Raw genomic sequence first — 6801 nt, 5'->3', positions numbered from 1 at the left:
TAGTGAGACCCCCCCATCTCTAAAATAAATAAGTAAAAATTTTAAATTTAAAAAAAAAAGTGTCTGTTTACCTGGGGCATTGGGCCATGCCGTATAGCCTTTGCTGAAAACGTGATTAATGCTGGTGGCCTTGGACCATGTGGTATCAGCTCAGCCTCTGGAGGGGCTCAAGACTAAAGTCAGGCCAGGTGCAGTGGCTCACGCCTGTAATCCCAACACTCTGGGATGCCGAAGTAGGCAGATCACTTGAGGTGAAGAGTTCAAGACCAGCCTGGCCAACATGGTGAAACCCCGTCTCTACTAAAAATACAAAAATTAGCTGGGCGTGGTTGCGGGTGCCTGTAATCCCAGCTACTCGGGAAGCTGAGGCAGGAGAATCGCTTGAACCTGGGAGGTGTAGGCTGCAGTGGGCAGAGATCATACCACTGCACTCCAGCCTGGATGGCAGAGCGAGACTCTGTCTCAAAAAATTAAAAACAAAATAAAAATTTAAAAAAGACTAAAGTCAGCCACGTGGGTAGTCAGCCATGGCTATGCAACTGACCTCCAGTAAACCCTCTGGATATGAAGGCTCAGGAGCTCTTCTCAGGTCTGCATACTCTGTATGTATTGTCACTCATCGCTGCTGAAAGAAGCTGGCCCCGTCTGTACAACCCCACGAGGAAAGGGCACCTAGAAGTAGTGGCAGTGGCTGTTGCCATCACACTGGCTGCAGCAGGGAGGTGTGGCTGGGGTCGAACACTCTATGGAGCCGGTGGGAGCCCCGCCCCTTCTGAGTTGGGACGGGAACTCCTTGGGTGCCTCGGCAACCTCCCAAACCGCAGCTGCAGACCAAGGCCTCCTGCTCTGTGGAGCAGGCAGGAGCCCCACCCTCCTGGATGGGGCTACAGCTGCCCAAACTGCAGCTGTGGATCGGAGCCTCCCTGTGCTCTTGGGGGAGGGCTAGGAGCAGGCAGGATCTGCCTTCCCGGGTGCAGCGGCGGCTGCCTTCCCAGGCCCAGGAGCTGGGTGTCTCTGCAGCCTGCACCCTCAGGGACCCCAGGAAGGACCCCCCCCCCCCCACCAAGTCTCTGCAAGCTCAGGGGTATCTTCTGCTGCCTGGCCTCTCTCCACTCTAGGGGCCTGCTCAGATCTCTTAGGGGGTTTGGGGCCAAGCCTGTGAGCCATGAATGGCAGTGGGAGGCCGATTGATTCCTGGGTGGAAGGGGGCAGGTCCCCAATAAGGCCCCACCTGTGGGCCAGGGAGGGCCTGAAGGCTGCGGGCCGGGCTGCCAGTCCCCCGGACTGGAGTAGGGACTCGTGGTGCCTCTTTCTGGCTGGCCCATAGCTGCCCATGGACCAATCAGCACACACACTTTCTCCCCTCTGAGGTCCATAAAAGCCCAGGGCACAGCCAAAGCCAGCAGAGGACGGCCAGAGGAAGACGAGGGCAGAGAGGCGATGGGATGAGTTGAGTACCCTCTCTGCTGAGAGCAGTAGAGGGTGGGATGACCAGTGGGCAGAGAAAAGCTAACCGCTCTGCTGAGAGCTGCAGAGACCTGCAGAGACATCCGGAAGACTTGCCTGTGGAGAGAAGCCACCCTCTCCAGGGCCTCCTCTTTGCTGAGAGCTGAACACTCCGTGGGAAGACCTGCCTACAGAGAGGAGCTACCCACTCCTCTGAGCTGTTCTAACGCTAAATAAAACTCTTCCCCTTCTTCACTCTTCACTTGTCTGTGTACCTCATTCTTCCTGGACACAGGACAAGAACTCCAAGAACTCAGGCAAAGGTGCCAGCGGCCACAGAGGTTTCCGGCCAGAAAAATGACACCCCAGAGATCCCGTAACAGAAGCTTGCCCCTGGGTATCTCCTGTACTGCGCCCCGTACACCTCTTCCCTTGGCTGATTTTAACCCGTGGCATTTAACCATAAGTAACACAGCTTTTCTGAGCTCTATGGGTCCTTCTGGTAAATTATCAAACCTGAAGGTGGTATTGGGCTCCCTTGAACTTGAAGTTGCTGTCAATAGTGAAGATAGTGTTGGAGACTCCTGAACCTTGTAGCACAAAAATAGCCCCCCCTTCACTGACATCAAGAAGATGAAAAGAGGGCTGGGCATGGTGGCTCACGCCTGTCATCCCAGCACTTTGGGAAGCAAAGGCAGGCAGATCACTGGAGGTCAAGAGTTCAAGATCAGCCTGGCCAACATGATGAAACCCCGCCTCTACTAAAAATACAAAAATTGGGCCGGGCGCAGTGGCTCATGCCTGTAATCCCAGCACTCTGGGAGGCCGAGGCGGGTGGATCACAAGGTCAGGAGTTCGAGACCAGCCTGGCTAACATGGCGAAACCCCGTCTCTACTAAAAATGCAAAAATTAGCCAGGCGTGGTGGCTTATGCCTATAATCCCAGCTACTCGGGAGGCTGAGGCAGGAGAATCACTTCAACCCGGTAGGCGGAGGTTGTGGTGAGCCAAAGTTGTGCCACTGCACTCCAGCCTGGGCGACAAGAGTGAAGCTCTGTCTCAGAAAAAAAAAAAAAAAAAAAAAAAACACAAAAATTAGCCAGGTGTGGTGGTGCACGCCTGTAGTCCCAGCCACTCAGGAGGCTGAGGCGGGAGAATCACTGGAACCTGGGAGGCGGAGATTGCAGTGAGCTGAGATCACACCACTGCACTACAGCCTGGGCAACAAAGCGAGACTCTGTCTCAGAAAAAAAAAAAAAAAAAAGGAGATGAAATGAGATGATGCATGTGAACCCTCAGCACAGGGCCAAGCCCAGAGTAAGCGCTCAACAAGGACATGTTACTCCCACAGTGTCATCTGTTTGTGGGGTGGCTAAGTGCAGGGGCGCTGGAGGGTGAAATCCTGGCTCTGCTACTCATTGCTATGGGACCTTAGACAAGTCACTCACTCCTCTGGACTTCGCGTCATCATCTGAAAGTCTTGTTAGAATAAGTTAATAGACACAAATCCCCCAAGACAGGCCCGGCACACGACACACGCTCCCTGTGCTGGTTTTTAATTATTGAAACAAGCACCAAGCTCTGAGTCAGAGGATGCCAGGCCCAGCTAGCCATGTGAGCTCCAGCACTCGGCCTGCAGGAATGCCGCTTCCTTGTTGGGAGAATGACAGCCTGAAATCCACGCTTTGGTGAAGGCTTTGGAAGGCTTTCTCGCTTCCAAAGTTGCCCAGTGTCACCCAGCAGGTTGGTTCTCAGTCTGCTCATTGGGGAAATACCCAAAGCCTGATGCCAACCAGAAAAGTGTGATTGATTCACCTGTTAAAACTTCTGCTGCAGAGCTTGGCTTGTCCGTGTCTGACCTGAAGGAGAGGCTCCATGGGAACACCGTGGGCTGAACACAGGCAAGACAGACGGCCCTGCGGGAGAGGAGGGAAGGGGGTGGGGACATGCACCGCCCAGCTGCTGCCTCATCTACCTTCATGCACTCATTATATTTCTTTTTTTTTTTTTTTTTGAGACGGAGTCTCGCTCTGTCACCCTGGCTGGAGTGCAGTGGCGCGATCTCAGCTCACTGCAACCTCCGCCTCCCCGGTTTAAGCAGTTCTCTGCCTCAGCCTCCCAAGTAGCTTGGGATTACAGGCACACGCCACCACGCCCGGCTAATTTTTGTATTTTTAGTAGAGATGGGGTTTCACCATCTTGGCCAGGCTGGTCTTAAACTCCTGACCGCGTGATCCACCCGCCTCGGCCTCCCAAAGTGCTGGGATTACAAGCGTGAGCCACCGCGCCCCGCCCACTCGTTATATTTCTTTTGAGTGCCTACTATGCACAATGGCCAAGAGACAAAAAAAAAAACACCTTAAGTAAAGAAATAGAAGAACAAAATAATCTCAGATAATAATCAGGCTCAGAAGAAAATGAAACAGAGTGGTGAGATACAGAGAGCCTGAGAGGACCTCTGATGGGGAGGTCAGTGTGAAAAGATCATCCTCAAAAAAGGCAACATATATTTTAGGCTGGGTGCGAGGGCTCACAGCTGTAATCCCAACACTTTGGGATGCTGAGGCAGCGGGGGATGGCTTGAGCCCAGGAGTTCAAGATCAGCCTGGGCAACATGGTGAAACCCTGTCTCTACTAAAACTATAAAACATTAGCTGGGCATGGTGGCGCATGCCTGTAGTCTCAGCTACTTAGGAGGCTGAGGTGGGAGGATCACCTGAGCCTGGGAAGTCAAGGCTATAGTGAGCAGTGATTGCACCACTGTACTCCAGCCTGGAGGACTAGAGTGAGACCCTGTCTCAAAAAGATTTTTTTTTTTTTGAAACAAAGTCTCACTCTTGTCCTCCAGGCTGGAGTGCAATGGCGTGATCTCGACTCACTGCAACCTCTGCCTTCCAGGTTCAAGCGATTCTCCTGCCTCAGCCTCCCAAGTAGCTGAGATTACAGGCGTCTGCCACCATGCCTGGCTAATTTTTGTATTTTTCGTAGAGACAGAGTTTCACCATGTTGGCCAGGTTTGTCTTGAACTCCTGACCTCAGGTGACCCACCTGCCTCGGCCCTCCAAAGTGCTGGGATTACAGGTGTGAGCCACCATGCCTGGCCTCAAAAAGATTTTAAATGATGAATCTCATGCCTATAATCCCAGCACTTTGGGAGGCCGAGGCGGGCGGATCACCTGAGATCAGGAGTTCAAGACCAGCCTGGCCAACATGGTGAAACCCCGTCTCTACTAAAATACAAAAATTCCCTGGGCATGGTGGCGTGCGCCTGTAATCCCAGCTACTCGGGAGGCTGATACAGGAGAATTGCTTGAGCCCAGTAGGCGGAGATTGCAGTGAGATGAGATCACGCCACTGCACTCCAGCCTGCATGACAGAGTAAGACTCCATCTCCAATAAATAAATAAATAAATAAATAAATAAAATGATGAATCTGTATTAAAGATTTTATTAACTCATTATTAGTGAGAGAGCCAGGCAGAGGTTACAATCAGTTCAAAGGAGAAGAAAGAACAGATACATTTCTAGATCAGGATGCAAATAGACACCAAACTGGCTTCTTCCACAGCGGGGAAGGGAAGCCAATGGAACCTCCCCCATGAAATTTATTTGCATGTTCATAGGCAGGAATTGGTTGCATTGCCACAGGTTCTCTATGACTTAGAGCACCATAAGATAGCACAAAGGTGATGAAAGGCTGGAGTTAGACAGCAGGAACCCTCTTCTCCAAATAATGCTTAGTTTTCCATTGAAGACATCAGTAACCTTTAAAAATAATATTTTTGTTTATTCCAAATTTCTGTTTTTGCCGGGCGCTGTGGCTCACGCCTGTAATCCCAGCACTTTGGAGGCCGAGGCTGACAGATCACCTGAGGTCAGGAGTTTAAGACCAAACTGGTCAACATGGCAAAACCTCGTCTGTACTAAAAATACAAAAATTAGCCAGGTGTGATGGCACACGCGTGTAATCCCAGCTACTCAGGAGGCTGAGGCAGGAGAATCGCTTGAACCCGAGAGGCAGAAGTCGCAGTGAGCTGAGATCGTGACATTGCACCACTCCAGCCTGGGTGACAAGAACAAAACTCCACAGTAAAAAAAAAAAAAAGTTAGCCACCACGCCCGGCTAATTTATTAGTATTTTTTTGTAGAGATGGGGTTTCACCATGTTGCCCAGGCTGGTCTCAAACTCCTAAGCTCAAGCGACCCACTCACCTCAGTCTCCCAAAGTGCTGGGATTACAGGCATGAGCCACTGCACCAAGCCCCCAAATTTCTTTATGTCAGGTAAAACATCACTGAGAGGTGACAGTTGAACCAAGATGGTATGTATGTCATGGAGTCCCGCTGGGCATGGTGGCTTACGCCTATAATCCCAACACTTTGGGAGACTGAGGCAGGAGGATCACTTAAGCCCAGGAGTTTGAGACCAGCCTGGGCAACATAGCAAGACTCGATGTCTATAAAAAAATTTTAAAATTAACTTGGTGTAGTGGCATGTGCTTGTGGTCCCAGCTACTCAGGAGGCTGAGGTGGGAGGATTGCTTGAGCCTGGGAGGTCTAGGATGCAATGAGCAATGATTGTGCCACTGCACTCCAGCCTGGGTAACAAAGCGAGACCCTGTCTCAAAAAAAAAAAAAAAAGAGTCCCACGCAAAGACCTGGGGAAGGGCATTTCTCAGCAGAGGAAATAGTCAGGGCACAGCAAACAATTGGAAATGAGTTTGGTGTGTTTGTGTTTAAAGACTCAAAAGAAGGTCAGTGGAACTAGAGCCAGTGACAGAGGGGCCGCTGGTGGGCAAAAAGGAGAGGGGCAGGCAGGAGCCACGGCTTGGGGTGCAGGCTGGGGTTTTACCGTAAAAAATTGTGGGAAGCCCTGGAGAACTCTAAGCAGGGAAGGAAGAGGATCTCACTTTTTTTTCTTTTTTGAGACTGAGTCTCTCACTCTGTCACCCAGGCTGGAGTGCAGTGGCACAGTCTCGGCTCACTGCAATCTCTGCTTCTCAGGTTTAGGTGATTCTCATGCCTCAGCCTCCTGAGTAGCTAAGATTACAGGCGTGTGCCACCACGACTGGCTAATTTTTGTATTTTTAGTAGAGTCGGGGGTTTCACCATGTTGGCCATGGCTGGTCTTGAGCTCCTGGCTTCAAGTTATTCGCCCACCTCAGCCTCTCAAAATGCTAGGATTACAGGTGTGGGCCACTGCACCCAGGGCAAGGATCTCACATTTTAAAAGACTCTTCGGGCAGCTGAGACTCCAACTATTTAAAATGACTGCAGGCAAGAACCTAAACTTCCCACAAAGAAGCTTTCCTTAGAGGAGTTCAGGAAATAATCCTGAAGCCAGAAGCTGGAAAGAA

Source organism: Gorilla gorilla, chromosome 1 (genome assembly GCF_029281585.2).
Source record: "Gorilla gorilla gorilla isolate KB3781 chromosome 1, NHGRI_mGorGor1-v2.1_pri, whole genome shotgun sequence".
NCBI classification, from domain to species: Eukaryota; Metazoa; Chordata; class Mammalia; order Primates; family Hominidae; genus Gorilla; species Gorilla gorilla.
The sequence above is the reverse complement of the archived record's forward strand: the minus strand, read 5'-3'. Positions refer to the sequence as shown.